General features: G+C 44.6%; 1 protein-coding gene across 5 annotated transcripts in view; it reads right to left on the bottom strand.

Moving 5' to 3' along the window:
• Positions 1 to 18,839, bottom strand: part of LOC126196656 (kelch-like protein 26) — a 347,281-nt gene that overhangs the window by 110,162 nt on the left and 218,280 nt on the right. For all 5 annotated transcript variants that reach the window (XM_049934584.1, XM_049934583.1, XM_049934581.1 and 2 more), the window contains one exon: positions 10,137 to 10,206. The gene's annotated coding sequence lies outside the window, so the exon portion shown is untranslated. The remainder of the gene's footprint in view (positions 1 to 10,136; positions 10,207 to 18,839) is intronic.

Here is an 18,839-nt window from a genome sequence, read left to right as displayed (position 1 = left end):
ATGGTTCACACGGTTTAAAAATGGTCGGATGGAAGTTAATAGATAGACCTCTATCAGGCCGCCCTTCGACCTTTACCGACGACGCACGTGTCAGGAACATCAACGAAATTGTGCGTGCCAACCCAAGACAGACTGCTTGAGAGATTGCAGATGAATGCAACATTTCAGTTGCATCATGTCATGAAATCCTTAAAATGTTCAAATGTGAGCGAAGTCCCAAAGGATCAAACTGCTGAGGTCATCAGTCCCTAGACACAACTTGAACTAACTTATTCTAAGGATAACACACACACCCATGCCCGAGGGAGGACTCGAACCTCTGGCAGGAGGGGCCTCGCAATTCGTGACATGGCGCCTCAAACCGTGCGGCCTCTCCGCAGGCATGGTTCAAAAATGGCTCTGAGCACTATGGGACTCAACTGCTGAGGTCATTAGTCCCCTAGAACTTAGAACTAGTTAAACCTAACTAACCTAAGGACATCACAAACATCCATGCCCGAGGCAGGATTCGAACCTGCGACCGTAGCGGTCCTGCGGTTCCAGACTGCAGCGCCTTTAACCGCACGGCCACTTCGGCCGGCTCCGCAGGCATGAAATCCTTACACAGCATCTTTGCGTGTATCGTATTACCGCCAAGTTCGTCCCAAAGCTCTCGAGTCAAGACCAGAAAAACCTCTTCGCAATCTGCGAAGAGTTTTTGGATCGCGCAAATGAGAATGAGATGTTCCTTAACAGAATGTAAACGGGTAATGAGACGTGGCTCTCCTGTTATGTTGAGATGAAGGTTAAATCTTCACAATTGGTAGGGAAAGGTTCTCCAAGACCAAAATAAAGATAAAGCTCGTCATGTCTGGTCAAATATCAAAGATGCTGGTAGTCTTCTTTGACTTTGAAGGATTAGTTCAGCATGATTTCGTGCCACAGGGAAAAACTGTTAATCGATGGTACTATCGGGATGTGCTGCGACGCCTGCGAGAAGAATGTGAGAAGGAAACAGCCTGAAATGTGGCGAGACAATTCATGACTCTTGGATCACGATAATGAGCCCTAAAATTCATCCTTGTTGGCGCGTCACTATTGCACAAAAAATGAAATCACTGTGCTGCTCATATTCCGTACTCTCCAAACCTGGCCCCTGCAGATTTTTTTTTATTTCCAACGTGGAAAACACCATTGAAAGGACGAAAATTTGCAGCGATAGACGAGATGAAAGAAAATTCGCAGACGAGGCTTCATGCGATCCAGCAAGAGGCGTGCCAAGACTGCTTCCGGAGGAGGAAACTGCTCTGGGAGCGATGTATCAATAGTGGAGGACAGTATTTCGAAGGAGACCATGCACGATAAGGAAAAGATAACTGTTTGAAAAAAATTGTGGACAAAGTTCCGAAATTTTTTGAATAGATCTCGTATGTCACTTGGCTAGTACAAGGAAGAGTTTCACTCAGATGCCAGTGGTCATTCCATTGCTAACAAGTCTTATTATACCTTCCAAAGCGGGAGCGATGGCTTCCCTGTTGCTCTTTCGGGACGAGCTTGGTACTGGCACAAGATGGGTACTAACAACATTCGAAATGAAAGTTATACAAATGTTGGACCGTTTAACATGCCACGCTCAGAATGAAAATTTTCGTTCTGGAGACGATCACGCTATACATTGTGTTTTGGTGTCAATTTGGTCGACGAGATCACATGGGTGGTGTCGTCATATTGCTGAGCCTAAGAGCGAGGAACTTTTCCAAACTTAGAGCCTCAAATTAAAAAGGAATGCCAATACTAAGTTTTCTTGTAGTAGATTGGTCTGCTACTGAACAAAAATCCCTGTGACCATCGCGTCACTTGTTGTGCCAGCTTTTTTACAACATTAACAAAGAAAGTGCTCCTGGCAAACGTAATTCTCAACCAACTCTCCCTCCACGAATCGTGCAAGAACTGAAAACAGCGCTGATACGAGTGGGCTCTTTAATAGTTCGGTAGCCAGCATGAACAACTGCGAAATGTGCATTATTGCCCAGGAGGACATATTCCTTGCCGAGAGTCCGATATTGAGCTCTATGTTGTATCGAACATTCTCGTCGTTTTTGTCTGTTATCCTACTTTCCCATGTGGTGAAATCTGTACCATTTTTCGTTATAAATATACCACTCCACCTCTATTACTTATGTAATGTGTTTCATGTCGTCCATCATTGCCTGCGACTATCCCTGGACAACGTTGTGTCTGTTTCTTGGCAGTTGTCACTCAGTGTATGAACTCATATTCAACAGACGTACGAAATGTCGGATTGGGAGGGCTGGAAAAGAACAGTCCGAGAACTTTAAGATCGTGCTTCTAGCGATGTCAGAAAAAAGTATACCTGATACGTACGTATCTTCGACCGCCGCTCGTGCCAAGTGACTGCTTTCATAATGCTATTCCCCACTGGCAGCGCCAGTGCGATGGGGGGCCGGTGGCACTATGTGGGAGAAGCGTCCATCCACGTGTGGGTAGTTGTGAGGCCGCTGTCCTTGGCGGCAGTGAGCTGGCGGCTCGCTCTCATTATCTCTGCAGGTTGCTGCTGCTGCAGCTGCTGGTGCTGGCTTTGCCGCGTGGCCTTGCGCGCCGGCGACAAAAGAAGCGGCCAGGGAAAGCACAGCAACGGTTCTGCCGCATGCCCTTGGGCGTCGCTGCTCCTTACAGTTGCTACAGCTGTATTACCACTGGACGGCGCTCTTGCCTCTAAACAACATTCGCGGTTTCAAACTGCCGAGTTGTTCTTCCTTTGAAGCACGCCGTAGATCAATACAATTGCACTGAGGTGACGAAAGTAATAAGCTAGTGATATGCACAAATACAGTATCGCGTACACAAGGTATAAAACGGCAATCAAAAGACTTTGAACGCGGAATGGAAGTTCCAGCTGGAGACATGGGACCTTCCATTTCTGAAACTGTTAGGGAATTGAATATACCAATATCCACATGCTGCTTTTCGCGGATTATGCTGTAGTATACAGAGAAGTTGCAGCATTAGAAAATTGCAGCGAAATGCAGGAAGATGTGCAGCGGATAGGCACTTGGTGCAGGGAGTGGCAACTGACCCATAACATAGACAAATGTAATGTATTGCGAATACATAGAAAGAAGGATCCTTTATTGTATGATTATATGATAGCGGAACAAACACTGGTAGCAGTTACTTCTGTAAAATATCTGGGAGTATGCGTGCGGAACGATTTGAAGTGGAATGATCATATAAAATTAATTGTTGGTAAGGCGGTGCCAGGTTGAGATTCATTGGGAGAGTCCTTAGAAAATATAGTTCATCAACAAATGATGTGGCTTACAAAACACTCGTTCGACCTATACTTGAGTATTGCTCATCAGTGTGGGATCCGTACCAGATCGGGTTGACGGAGGAGATAGAGAAGATCCAAAGAAGAGCGGCGCGTTTCGTCACGGGGTTATTTGGTAAGCGTGATAGCGTTACGGAGATGTTTAGCAAACTGAAGCGGCAGACTCTGCAAGAGAGGCGCTCTGCATCGCGGTGTAGCTTGGTTCTGGCTTTGAGCACTATGCGACTTAACTTCAGAGGTCAGCAGTCGCCTAGAACTTACAACTAATTAAACCTAACTAACCTAAGGACATCACACACATCCATGCCCGAGGCAGGACTCGAACCTACGACCGAAGCGGTCGCTCGGTTCCACACTTTGGCGCCTAGACCCGCCGGTCACTCCGGCCGGCGGTGTAGCTTGCTGTCCAGGTTTCGAGAGGGTGCGTTTCTGGATGAGGTGTCGAATATATTGCTTCCTCCTACTTATACCTCCCGAGGAGATCACGAATGTAAAATTAGAAAGATTCGAGCGCGCACGGAGGCTTTCCGGCAGTCGTTCTTCCCGCGAACCATACGCGACTGGAACAGGAAAGGGAGGTAATGACAGTGGCACGTAAAGTGCCCTCCGCCACACACTATTGGGTGGCTTGCGGAGTATAAATGTAGATGTAGATGTCAAGAGTGAGCCGAGAATACCAAACCAACGGGAAATGCAATGGCCGAGGGTCTTCACTTAACAACAGAGATCAGCAGCGTTTGCGTAGAGTTGTCAGTGCTAAACTACAAGCAACAGTCCATGAAATAACTGCAGAAATTAATGTGGGACGTACAACTAAGGTATCCGTTAGGGCAGTGTGGCGAAATTTGGCGTTAATGGCCTATGGTAGCAGACGACCAACGCGAGTTCCTTTGGTAATAGCACAACATTGCCCGCAGCTCCTCTCCTGTGCTCGTGGCGATATCCGCGGACCTTAGGCGACTGCAAAACCGTGGCTTTAGTCAGATGAGTCCAGACTTCAGCTGCTAACAACTGATAGTAGGCTTCGAGTATGGCGCGGACCTCACCAAGCCATGGACCCTTGTTGACAACAAGGAAGTGTGCAAGCTATTGGTAGCTCCATAATGGTGTAAGCTGTGTTTACATGAAACAGACTGGGTCCTCTAGTCCAGCTGTACAAATCATTGACTAGAAATGGTTATGTTCGGATTCTTGGAGACCATTTGGAGCCGAACGACGATGGATGACAATGCACCGTGTCACTGGGCCGCAATTTTTCGCGATTGGTTTGAATTCGACAATTCGAAGAAAGGTCTGACCACCCGGATCGCCCGACGTCAGTCCCATCGAATATATATGGAACAAAATCGGGTCAGTTCGGGAACAAAATCGGGTCAGTTCGTGCACAAAATCCTACACTGGTAACACTTTCGCAATTATGGGCGACTATAGAGGCAGCATGGCTCAATACTTCTGCAGGGTACTTCCAACGATTTGTTGAGTCCATGCAACGTCGAGATGCTGCACTACGCCGGGCAAAAAGAGGTCCAACATGATGTTAGGAGGGATCATACGTCTTCTGTCACCTCAATTTATGGCTCTTTGCTGAGCTACCAATTTAGTTTTACTTCTACTGCTCCCAACGGTAATGATGTACAACGCGGCTCGAGCCTTCACGGTGCAACGATAAAGATGGCAGAGATTCCCACAGTGAGCACTTTCAGGTAAAGACTAATGGTTGGGAACATATAGTTTTTTAAAAAATCCTTTATCGTTTGAATGTCTGTTCTCTGGCAATCCTCAACTGTTTTTACGTCGTTAAAGTCGGTTGCAAATTTCTTCAGTTAACAGAAAACAATAAAAATCTCTTATTCGACTTCATTTTTTTCGAAAAGGATCTCTCCAGTCCTATCCGGTCACAATCGTTCAGTCATCGACAAACATTACACCATGAGGAGTGGCAGTGATAAAAATAGTTTATGTCTTATTTGTTTAATCGTATGGCTAGGGCCCCCCGTCGGGCAGGCCGTTCGCCCGGTGCCGGTCTTTCAATTTGACGCCACTTCGGCGACCTGCAGTCGATCAGGATGATGATGATGACAGCGCAACACACAGTCCCTGGGAGCAGAAAATTCCCCGACCCAGCCGGGAATCGAACCCGGGCCCAGAGGATTGACAATCCGCCGCGCTGACCATTCAGCTACTGGGGGCGGACTTTATGTCATTGAATCAGATAAACTAACATTGGGAACACTCTGAATGTTTTCTTTTCCATATTACAAATACCACAGTTTTCTCAACTTCCATGATAAGTAGTAAAATTTACGAATCAATTCCGAGATTTCGGGTTATAATTTCATTTGAAAGTGAAAAACCCCTTCTTTGGTTCAGCGAATAGTTGGGGAAGTGCCTTACTATGATTGCCACAGTCAAACTGAATTTGTTGAGCTTCTGGGAAAGAAGTGGAAGTATTCTGTTGATAACTGATACATGGAGTTTGTCGCTTTTCTTGTTTTTGCTTGTAAATTTGTGAATCCAAATTTTTCAAGAGCCTGTCCTTTTTTTCAGCGTCACTACTTATTTCGTTTATCAGTATCAGATGGAAAATCCTCCGAGAGTAACTCCATTATTTTCTTTTCAACTATCTTGCTATAGCCTGTCATGTGAAACCAGAAGCTGACGTGACTTACAAGTACATAATATTTTATACGTAATTTTGTAAAAAATTTCGTTATTTTGTAATTCTAAACAATTGTTAGCATAAACAAGTTCGTATTATCAGAGGAAAGAAATTGATCTGAAGCGACATAATACATATATGGAAGTTCTGCGGTATGTTAATAATGTACCAAACTAAGAACAAACAGGACGCCATAGTTCAGCCAGGTTTCGAACGTTAGGGAATACTATAAGCTTTTCCTTTAAAGTGACCAGAAGTTTCGCCGAATCTTACAGGGTTTATATAACTACTTCCACCTTAAAGTAGCGCCCATAGCAGCAGTTCAAAGTGATGACAGTCAGTCATAATACATAAACTGCAATTCCCCATAAAGGTTTCTCGCACTCTCAAGTAACCCCTGATCTTGGGCTTTCAGCCGACTTCAGTAAAAGATAGTCCAACAACAGTCGACAAGTCGGAGTATTTTAACAATGTCAGCGGTCTAGAAAACGGAGAACTTTTCATTAGCACTATACGTCGGAAAAGTTTAGTCATATATCCTTGCTGGTTTTACAACGAAGTAGACTGTTAGGGCACCTCCTCAATCAATACTAGAGGGTGTATCATAAAAGACTCACAGGAAAAAAATTTCCCCGGAGTGATGGCAGAATCGTAGGACAGGACCTGTCCCTACCTTCCCCTCCCCTCCCAGGCCAATGAGAGTGTCAATTGTTGAGGTATTCACAGAGGTGTAATGGCCCACAGTCATGCTGAAACATCGCCTCGCGAGCATTAAAAGAGTCAACAGCTGTGGCAACACATCGAATGGACAGCAGGCAACGTGCGCTATTGTAATGGATGACTGTAAGTATGGTCCTACTATTTTTTCACAATTAGATCCAAATCCAGCCCACGAGTTGATGGAGAGTGAGTGTTAGTGATCTGAGACGGTCTTGGCGCATAATTTTTCATCCGTCTAGGCATAGCTATTGCAGCAGTCGAAAGCGGCACCACGGTAGATAGAGATCACTTCCGTAAACAACAGAAACGGCTTAAGTTCTACAAAATGGCTCTGAGCACTATGGGACTTAACTTCTATGGGCATCAGTCCCCTAGAACTTAGAACTACTTAAACCTAACTAACCTAAGGACATCACATACATCCAAGCCCGAGGCAGGATTCGAACCTGCGATCGTAGCGGCCGCGCGGTTCCAGACTGTAGCGCCTTTAACCGCTTGGCCACCCCGGCCAGCGTGTTTGTGTCATCATCATCATCATCATCATCATCATCATCATCATCATCATCCGTGACAGTTGCTAGATTGGACCATGTAAAGAAATAGGACTGTGCAAAAATTGGGACTTAGTACGAGCGCTGACGACCGCGCAGTTGAGCGCCATACAAACCAATCATCATCATTGTCAGCTCGAAATAATTTGACTCCAATGGTTGCACTCTTCGTTCGTAATAGAGATGTAACAGTTCCTCCACCAGCACTCTCCACACCGTGTTCTTCGAAGTATAGATTTCACGTCCGGTAAGCGGGATATTTTAGCTGAATATTCTCCCATGCGATCCATTTTGTCAAATTCTATACGCCAACAGTCGGTGTCTTGGGATCTTAGTTAGCTGGTTGTCTCTCGAACGAACCAGTTTCTGCTATCTTCAGCGAAGGGGAATGTACAAACAGCGCGCTTTTTGATCGCAGGTCAAAACCTTCCACAAATGTGATCGTCAAACATTTTTACTCAAGTGCCAATACTGACATAGGGTGCATCCTCGGGCTGCGTAAGTAGCGACCTTATTACTGATTGGTAACCTACATAAATTAGTATGTTAATAGCCTCCGATAGATTACCGCGATAAGCTGGCCGTCGGCTCCCAAATATTGATCGCTAAGTCGATCGTTCTCTGTTTCAGATTGCCGCCATCCTCAGCGACCTTAAACTGGGGACACTGTTACTGCCTGGCGATGTGTTGTTGCGTTGTCTGTGTGAGGGGATGGTTAATAGATTAATAACAGTAATTGTAATTACGTTTAAATGCATTATGCAATTTGGGACACGATCACAACTATTTACTAAATGTTTTGAATATCATTTTTCTTTCAATCACTGCGTTGTATTACTGCAGGCTTGATTTAATATTGTTTGTTGGAAATATTTATCGCATTTGAAAAAGATCGTCTCCATAACGCGCGTTCGCGAATCCATGGCACTTCCTTGTCAAAATTTATACCACAGCAGTTTGCTGGTAAGGGTCGTGCACATACTGTCGGTACTGGAAGATAAACAATAAAACCTTCCTCATCCCACATACTCTAACCCCGCAATGGTCGCGGCACTTTCCCTTCTGCCTCTTAGGTAAGCAGCCAACTTTAAGCCTACTTGGCTCATGGCAGAAATCCCCTCACCCTAAAATATTAGTAAATCTTAAAATATTATTGTCTCCGGAATTATTTGTTTGTTACTGAGCAGGGAAACTACACTCTTAAGAAGCTCTTAACGTTAGCTGACGGTTTTGGGTTCAGTTGCTAGTTGCATATCATAAAATGCGGCTGAGATCCGCAGGCCGCACGAATACATGATTCTGCCAACATGCACGCTCACTCCAGCACTCTTCAGTAACAGAGAACGCGTCAATGAATACACAGCGACCACAGCGTCGCCGTTCTCAGACTAGTCATACCTGCGGAACAGCGGAAGCAAAGAAGGTAGCCGGTACAGCACTAACTTAAGAGCGACGCCTGATTTCTAGTGCATGCATCCCTCTACATTACATTCGTACTTATTCTGTTTCTCATCTCTGACGTATAACTGTGTTGAGGTACTCTTGAAGGATAGTTACACTGCGAAAGAGAAAGAGGGATTTTCTTCACAGTTGTATGTGGCACTTCAATTTCCGCTACTTAGATTCTGCATAACTCTCAGGTAACATACAAGATTTTTTTATTAAACATAATTTTCGAGCACGTGCCTCACATAATTACTCATTCAAGTTCTCGTAACGTCTGAAATATTCATATCATATCACAGGTTCTAGAAATATTAAGTTTCGGATTTGCTATCGTTCGTATAACATTTGTTCTAAAGTATTCAGCGAATACTGTATAGTGGTGCTTCAAATTGATCTTAAAGTTTGCCACGAAAAGAGATTATTGTACTTTCTACTTAGATTTTCTGGCAATGCTGATAATGTCTTTTGCCTTATTAGTCTTAAGCGAAGAACTTCATGCGTAAGACACAACAGAGGAACAGAATACCAGCTCTGATAGTAACTACTGAAATGGTAGGGCGATGCTCCCTTTGGGGAGACATTGATACACAGAAGCGGTTATCTGTGTTCCAGGCGCAACTTCCCATTGTTCCTACCTTTACGAACATACTGTAATGATTTTAAAAGCAACAATTTTACGTTACAATAACTGTACCTTACAGCGATTCGTCTACTTTGGCGGTCATATCTATTGGGATATGTGAAGAACCTTTCCCATCAATGGAGGGAGGCGCACTATAGCTAATGTTTTAACTCAGTTCACAGAGTGTTTGAATTCCAGAGTCAAGTGACAAAAAGGTGAGAAACATCTATCTATCCTTCAGGCTTTCTGGGAGAAATCAATGATCAACCAAATTAATCAGTTGTATCTTCGTATACCAGAACGCGATAAACTTCTGGCTAAGTGTAACGCAGCAGGTCACAAATTAAATAGCAGGGACAGAGGATTGTTTAAATCCCGTCACAAACTATGTCAGTGCTCTCCCCCCAATCATAGATAAGCACCTATTGAAGATGAATTTTTAGGATATTTTCTTGACGAAATTTTTGTTGCATAAAAAGTTTATACTTTTTCGCGCAGCCTTTTGGCCTTCAATTTCTGTCAGACTAATTGTTGAAGGCGCTGGGAAACAATCATTAGAGCGGTGCGCGGTGTATTCCGTCCATAGGGTGGTTGGGGGCAAGACGGAGAGCAACGACATCTAGACACGAGAGGAAGGCAAGTAACGAAGTTCACGAAACATCGCGAAAAGAATGATGACATTAATTCGGATACAAACTCAGAAAGTTTGAGTTTGATATGCGTGCTCCAAACTGTTGCATTTTACACTGGAAGTTAGGTCATATTAGACTAGTAGATAAGAGCAAAAAGAATAGCATTTGTACTTACATGTTTTTTTCCGCCTAGATGGAAATAGTAGCTATAACGGGTAACGACTCGTCATTCTTCTGTACTCCATCTAGACACAGAAAACAAATGTATGATTAATGAACACAATATTTCTTGAAGTGAGTAATTCTAATTGTATTATGTGGTCAAAACAATCAAAGTTCGTACGTGAAAATGTGCTTATGGTTCTAAAGTGAAGTGCGACCTCTGGCATGTGATAGACGAGACGAAACGAAACGAAACGAAACTAAACGTAGATGCCAGCCAAAAACTGTAGTAACTCTAAGTAATCACGTATTTACATAAAAAATAAGACTAACTGTTTGGCCGGCAACGGTGGCCGAGCGGTTGTAGGCGCTTCAGTCCTGAACCGCGCGACTGCTACGGTCGCAGGTTCGAATCCTGCCTCGGGCATGGATGTGTGTGATGTCCTTAGGTTAGTTAGGTTTAAGTAGTTCTAAGTTCTAGGGGACTGATGACCTCATGTTAAGTCCCATAGTGCTCAGAGCCATTTGAACCATTTTTGAACGAACTGTTTGAAAGTCTAAAAATATAGCATTTCAAAACAAAACTATCATTCTAGAATCAGGTGAAGATGCCATAAAGAAAAGAAAAAAAAAGCCAAAGAAAAGTGTCACGAACAAAATACATCGCAGCAATAAAAAGTCGTTTTTATTTACAATACGAACGTTTTCCAGAGCACAATGAAGCTACCGCCGCCGCCGCCGCCGCCGCCGCCGCCGCCGCCGCCGCCAAGGAGCTGTTCCCCTGGATGCCGACAGATTCGCACCTTCCCAGCGGCATGATAAAGAACGTATCGGGATTCATCATCAGACCACGCCAACGTCTAGTGCCGATGGTCACGTGCCCATTGCAGTCGTAGCTGTCGATGTGGTGGTGTTAACACTGGCACATTCATGAGACGTTACGAGTGTTTGGTGCACTGTGTGTTGAGACACACTTCCACTCTGCCGTGTATTGAAGTCTTGTGTTAGTTCCACCACAGTTTGCCGCCTGTCCTGACCTGTCTGCTCAGCCTGCGACGTCCGACATTTGTAATGAGGGGTGGCCACCCAGCCTCACGACCTCTGGACGTGGTCACCTTTGTTTCGTCACTCATCACAGCACTCCTGTAACATCCGCCAAGTCGTGCAGTTTCCCAAATGCTCGTGCCGAGCCCTCGGTCAAACTCAAATACATCGCGCGCCTTCCACAACGCACGGACAGCACGCTCACTGATACTGCATGCGTCTGATTAGCTGTCACTAGTCACGAGACGGCAGTATGCCAGTTGTCATAATGTACTGGATGATCAGTGTACATCTATATGTCTATCGTCGCCTTCACATTATTTTATTTAGTTATTTTACAATCTGTATCTTATTTCCACAGTATGGCGTGTGTGTGTGTGTATGTGTGTGTGTGTGTGTGTGTGTGTGTGTGTGTGTGTGTGAATTCTTCCGATAAACTTATACCGAATTTTTTTCTAGTTTGCGTCTTAGCTTTATGAAATTGTTTGTGATAATGTATTTGCTCGGAAGTTATAATTTATGATATCGGAGAGACAATTGTATAAGTCTTGTGCTCATGAAGCAATATTCTCGAATTTGCGGCATTGGGATATACTGCTACACTGTATAGCGGTACAAACTTTTGTTTCCTCATGATTTGCTTAACTTCTTAACGTTAGCACGACTTTTCTTCATACTGAATCGCTGTAACATTCCAATAAACTGTCAACACAAAAATGGAAGTTTCGATAGCTCTAGTAAACAAAAAATATTGCACCACCAAAATGGCACTGAAACAGGATGACAGACTAAAGGCCGAAATACTAAATGTCTTTTTCCAAAGCTGTTTCACAGAGGAAGACTGCACTGTAGTTCCTTCTCTAGATTGTCGCACAGATGACAAAATGGTAGATATCGAAATAGACGACGGAGGGATAGAGAAACAATTAAAATCGCTCAAAAGAGGAAAGGCCGCTGGACCTGATGGGATACCAGTTCGATTTTACACAGAGTACGCGAAGGAACTTGCCCTCTTCTTGCAGCGGTGTACCGTAGGTGTCTAGAAGAGCGTAGCGTTCCAAAGGATTGGAAAAGGGCACAGGTCATCCCCGTTTTCAAGAAAGGACGTCGAACAGATGTGCAGAACTATAGACCTATATCTCTAACGTCGATCAGTTGTAGAATTTTGGAACACGTATTATGTTCGAGTATAATGACTTTTCTGGAGACTAGAAATCTACTCTGTAGGAATCAGCATGGGTTTCGAAAAAGACGATCGTGTGAAACACAGCTCGCGCTATTCGTCCACGAGACACAGAGGGCCATAGACACGGGTTCACAGGTAGATGCCGTGTTTCTTGACTTCCGCAAGGCGTTCGATACAGTTCCCCACAGTCGTTTAATGAACAAAGTAAGAGCATATGGACTGTCAGAACAGTTGTGTGATTGGATTGAAGAGTTCCTAGATAACAGAACGCAGCATGTCATTCTCAATGGAGAGAAGTCTTTCGAAGTAAGAGTGGTTTCAGGTGTGCCGCAGGGGAATGTTGTAGGACCGTTGCTATTCACAATATACATAAATGACCTTCTAGATGACATCGGAAGTTCACTGAGGCTTTTTGCGGATGATGTTGTGGTGTATCGAGAGGTTGTAACAATGGAAAATTGAACTGAAATGCAGGAGGATCTGCAGCGAATTTACGCATGGTGCAGGGAATGGCAATTGAATCTCAATGCAGACAAGTTTAATGTGCTGCGAATACATAGAAAGAAAGATCCCTTATCATTTAGCTACAATATAGCAGGTCAGCAACTGGAAGCAGTTAATTCCATAAATTATCTGGGAGTACGCATTAGGAGTGATTTAAAATGGAATGATCATATAAAGTTGATCGTCGGTAAAGCACATTCCAGACTGAGATTCATTGGAAGAATCCTAAGGAAATGCTATCCGAAAAAAAAGGAAGTATGTTACAGTACGCTTGTTCGCCCACTGCTTGAATACTGCTCAGCAGTGTGGGATCCGTACCAGATAGGGTTGATAGAAGAGAGAGAGAAGATCCAACGGAGGGCAGCGCGATTCGTTAAAGGATCATTTGGTAATGGCGAAAGCGTTACGGAGATGATAAACTCCAGTGGAAGACTCTGCAGGAGAGACGCTCAGTAGCTCGGTACGGGCTTTTGTTGAAGTTTCGAGTCATACCTTCACCGAGGAGTCAAGCAGTATATTGCTCCCTCCTACGTATATCTCGCGAAGAGACCATGAGGATAAAATCAGAGAGATTAGAGCCCACACAGAAGCATACCGACAATCCTTTCCACGAACAATACGAGACTGGAATAGAAGGGAGAACCGATAGAGGTACTCAGGGTACCCTCCACCACACACCGTCAGGTGGCTTGCGGAGTATGGATGTAGATGAAACACTGGAGCTCACTTACTTTCCTGTTTTACCATTTTATTGGCCTATAAGGCTTGATTAAAACTCATTTCCTTGAACACATCGGACACTGTTTTCGAGAAAAAGAGGTAGTACGGTAGATGTCCGACACCCAATATATAAGGACATACGCTCTACGTGTACGTCCAGTAAGGCTTACGAAACGTAGACAATGTTGGTGTGCCGCAAGGGACGGTGTTGCGGTAGGTGCTCTACACACTATTAACACCTGACGTGCCTATCGCAAACCACGTGGGCGGAAGAAGCTTGAATGTATGACAGATTCGTCGATTGATCCCGTAACCAGTTGGGTCGTGAAGTGGCTCCTGAATTTCAACAAGACAAAACCCAATGTAATATCAGTGTCGGAACATCCTGGCGAATGTACAGACTGTCCACGTTCACAGGAACAGAGTGCGATAGAGTAGAACTGAGCCTCACCTCATCGTTACGTAGTTGACTCTGTTGACGTGGCACCAGCACGCTCAGACTTCGGGGGAGGCGCTGAGTCGTCTCAAGCACCTCTGTGTAGCTACATCAGTGTTACCAGAAAAAGTCTGCGTCATTCTGCAGAAGCCACTGTTCCGACCGGTTCTGAAGTATGCCTTCATTGGGTGGAGTAGCACCAGCCTGAGTTAAAGCAAAATCAAATCTACAACCTAAAAACACAAACAGTCCATCAGTAACAGCACCAGAAGTAACGCCTTTAACTTTATTCTTCGCTGTGATTACAGCGATTACAGCAGTCTTCAACTCAACGTTGTCTGTAGCCTTATACACATTCGCGCTCGAGCGACGATGAGGACTCTGGCTTGGAGTTTTACACGTGCAACAGCACTGAACGGCTCACAATAGGGTGTCGCTATCGTCGTCATCGTCGCTCGCGTGCGACTGCGTATGAGGCTATTGTCTATAGTTGAGTTGAAGACTGCTGTTGTTATAGCGAAGAATAAAGTTAAATGCATTGCTTCTCGTGCTGTTATTGATAGACCGTGCGTGATTCTAGGTTGTAGATTTGATTTTGCTATAACTCTGACTGGTGCTACTTCACCTGGTAACCCTAATGGTTGGTTAACTTGTATTTGCTATATGTGGAGGTATAAGCGAGTACGGTGGCCTTGAGAGTTTTGCTCGTAGAGATGCAATTTTTTTATCGTTCTTTTCATTTTATTGAAGTTATAGGTGGTAGCAGTTCTTATTTAGTTCCTGCGCAAGATTTGTTTCTACGTACTCGTGGTCACAGGAAGGTAGATGTTGATGGGGCTGTATATTTTTAGTGTAAAAGACATAGTAGTTGTGAAGACACGTCTAGCCAACACACAGTATGCCTACAAGCCGCACAATCAGCGGGCGTTTTCGGCAGACTGCAGGATACTTTTACGAGAAAGCGTCATATCAAGACACTTGCTCAATAAATCCATCGTAATATAAATACGAGAAAGCCAGATGAGCTGACTAGGTAGTCAGCACCGGCTCAATGAAGAGTCAAGAGGATTGCGTCCCGTTCTGAGCAGCGGCTCTGATTATTATGGACCTAACCTCTGTGTGGACTACTTCTCTGACTGTTCGACAACTAAAACTGGTTCCCTGAAATCTAACAAAGGCTGCCTCGGCGCCACATGCAGATGTCAAGTTTAGAGAAACGGGCTGCGAACACAGACAGCACAAGACAGGGCAACTTTGCTAGTCTTCCCAGTCGGGCAGGACTTTCATCAAATCTTTGTCCATATTGATACAGAGCGCACACACTTTTTCAGAAATGCCTGTTTCTCTAATGCTATCCCAGTTTTAATTTGTGCGCTGCAGTTCCAGTCACTTTCGATCCCCCCGCCACCTGGGTGTTAAACGTATTCCATGTTTTGACAAGTAGTAGTATGGGCGAAAACAAGACAAAAACGTTCAGTAAACATGGGCTCTAAAAGGCATACCTTAAGAGCTGTGAGCACTTTTTCGTCTTCGCTATTGTGAAACATCTCTTCTGCAGCAAAATCTTTGCTTTTCATTTTTTGGGATGAAGCAATATGGGCCATAACAAGCAAAAATGTCCCGTAAACATGATCTCTGAAGTGCATACTGTAACAGCTATGAGAACTTATTCAATAGAAGAGATATGTTTGATAGTATCGAAGATGAGCGAATGCTCATAGCTCTTAAAAGTATGCATTTTAGTGCCTATGTTCTTTTGTTTTGGTCCATATTATTATCTATCTATCCTACAGCCTTACCCAGCAGACATATTTCTTCTGGACGTACACGTTAACAGAATGTGGATTGTTTTTCCAAGACCCTCAGAAGGTAGCATGTAGTCCCTCAACAACCAAGCACTGCAATTCCACACACATCGGTGTTCCACAAGCAACAGTATGGCGCACGTTGCGTATGCCTGGCCCCCTACCCTTAGTGTTTACAGTAGATTCAATGGTTTTGAAAAGGAGATGAAGGTAGACGATTGGAACAATGCCGTTGGCGAATTTTAAATCGCCACGTAATCTCAATAATTTAATTTACTGATGAGGCCACTTTCATTCGCCAAAGGTGTGAGTAACTCTTAACGCACGTACGACGTCCGACGAAAAATCAACACGTCTTTGTAGAGACGCTTTAAAAACATTTATCGGCGAACATTTGATGTGGTATGACAATCAGATGATTAGGTTTGGTGTTCTATCGCATCGTCTTACATACCCCCGTTAATCTAGACTTTCTTAAAAACCAGTTTCCAAAATTACTGTAAGTGATTCCTTACGAGGATGGTAATGTTAGGTGTGTGTGTGTGTGTGTGTGTGTGTGTGTGTGAGTGTGAGTGTGAGTGAGTGAGTGAGAGAGAGAGAGAGAGAGAGAGAGAGAGAGAGAGATTTTCTACTCCGGGTACACTTCACCTGTCGACTACGTCATCGATATTACACTGTACACACAAACATTTTCACGTTTGTCTGGGACATGTCGTCCCCGAATAAAATTAAAAGCCGTTCTCATCGCCCGGTTCTGACAGCTTTCGGAATGTTTCTCTTCGTTAAAAGGCAAAAGCTTGAACTGGAATCCATATACCAGTTGGGGACTCCTCTGACCTCTACTAACGCACCTGACATTTGGCTGAACAGTCCGTGACTACCAATGCGTAATTATTCCGACGACCCGTTCTACCGAAGAAATGAGGAGACAAAAAATATTCTTAAAAAGTAATTTCAATTACTGTAATCTGTATGTCGGACATCCATACCGTGCGACATGTTAACGAATGGCTGGTGATTTTCAGAGAGACTTGTAAAGAAAAGGAGCGGCGGATTCTGGGGTCCACGCGGTGCCTCCCGTGCGGGGACGACGAACTGGGCACAGCGCCAGTGTCGCAACCGGGGTCACGTGACCCAGCGCGGTGTCTCGTGAGCAGACCTGTTGCCGGCCGCGGCCCACGCTGGCCGATCCACAAGGAAAACCTCGCCGGCTCGGCGTCACGCCTACGGCTGCTGTCCGCCCTCGGTGGGCACGTGGCTAACAAGTCAATGATACGGCACGCTCACATCGACTCCGTGAGCGAACTCCCTGCGTCTCGCCAACTGCCACCTGCCGTATCTGACAGGTAGCTAATATCAGCTTTCTTTACGGCTGTTCTTATCATATGCCTACTCTCCCCTGGAGTTAACTTTCTGTAGCTCACGAACCGGCACATGCCTTATCTAGTATACAGCTGTTATTGTCAAACACCCCCCCTCACCCACCCGTCTCCCTCTCCCCCCCCCCTCACTCTCACTCTCTCTCTCTCTCTCTCTCTCTCTCTCTCTCTCTCTCTCTCTCTCTCTCTCTCTCTCTCCCCCCCCCCCCCTCCCTCCCTCCCTGCCCCCAATACCTACTACACTTTGCTCCTTTTTGTGATGAACAGGAAGATTGGTTTCTGGTAGCCATTCTTCACTGCACTTTTTGCGCTTATCTAGTCTCTTCAACTCGTTTTTTCATAGTCTTTGCCATTCATCAGATTGCCAAAGTACCGTCAGAAGTACGTACGTACACACACACACACACACACACACACAACCACCACCACCACCACCACCACCACCACCACCTCCTTTTCCTCAGATATATGCACGCATACAAACAAAATTACGAATTGCACTATCACCAATAAATTCACCCGAATACAAACAAACATAATCCCAGACGATCGCGGTAAAAAAGCGAAAAAAAATGACACCAACACAGCGAACTAGTAACTGCGGAAAAACTAAATGAGCCTGAATGAGGACGCGGAAACTTCAAGTAAACGCTGCTACTCGTATACAACACAACATACATTTAATACATTACGCTGCAATGTTTTCCATAATAAGCTAAAAACAGGCATTTGACATCGATAGAGCTCCAAGAAAAAGGTGCAATTAGCATAACCAAGAAGCCCACAAAGCCCTCGTGCATGGTTGATAACAGGTCGGCTACACGAACAGTAAATCAGAGATCTGATATGTAACGTTTCTTAACCCACATCTTCCTTTTCGAATGTCACAATTTTAAATCGCTCACTATTATCGAAACTGTGATAGGTAAGGCCACACAGGACGCAAGAGGCACTGTAATTGGAGGAGAAAGGATCAATACTATAAAATACTCGGATGTGCATACAGGTTTGGGGGAATCAGAAGATGAGCAACAGCAGAAGTTGAGGAGAACTGTAAGAAGGGCGAGGGATACGGAATAAGAATAAATATAGAAAAGAAAAAAGTAATGAGAAACACAAAGAGGCAGTTAATGTAGCCACATACGAAAGGAAGAACAAGTAAAATCATTTCTGTATCACAGATATTTTAATAACATGGAACAAAAGCTTTACGTAATAGGTAAAGAGAAGGACAGCTACACTATCTGATCAAAAGTATCCGCACACCTGGCTGAAAATAACTTACAAGTTCGTGGCGCCCTCCATCGGTAATGCTGGAATTCAATGTAGCGTTGGCCCACCCTTGGCCTTGATGACAGCTTCCACTCTCACAGGCATACGTTCAATCAGGTGCTGGAAGGTTTTTTGAGGAATGGCAGCCCATTCTTCACCAAGTGCTGCACTGAGGAGAGGTATCGATGTCGGTCGGTGAGGCCTGGCACACCATCGGTGTTCCAAAACAACCGAAAAGTGTTCTGTAGGATTCAGGTCTGGGCTCTATACAGGCCTGTACATTATAGGGATGTTATTGTCATGTAACCACTGCGCCACAGGCCGATCGTGTTGAAAGATACAATCGCCATCCCCGAATTGCTCTTCAACA

This window comes from Schistocerca nitens, chromosome 1, assembly GCF_023898315.1.
Source record: "Schistocerca nitens isolate TAMUIC-IGC-003100 chromosome 1, iqSchNite1.1, whole genome shotgun sequence".
In the NCBI taxonomy this organism is placed as follows: Eukaryota; Metazoa; Arthropoda; class Insecta; order Orthoptera; family Acrididae; genus Schistocerca; species Schistocerca nitens.
The sequence above is the reverse complement of the archived record's forward strand: the minus strand, read 5'-3'. Positions and strand labels throughout refer to the sequence as shown.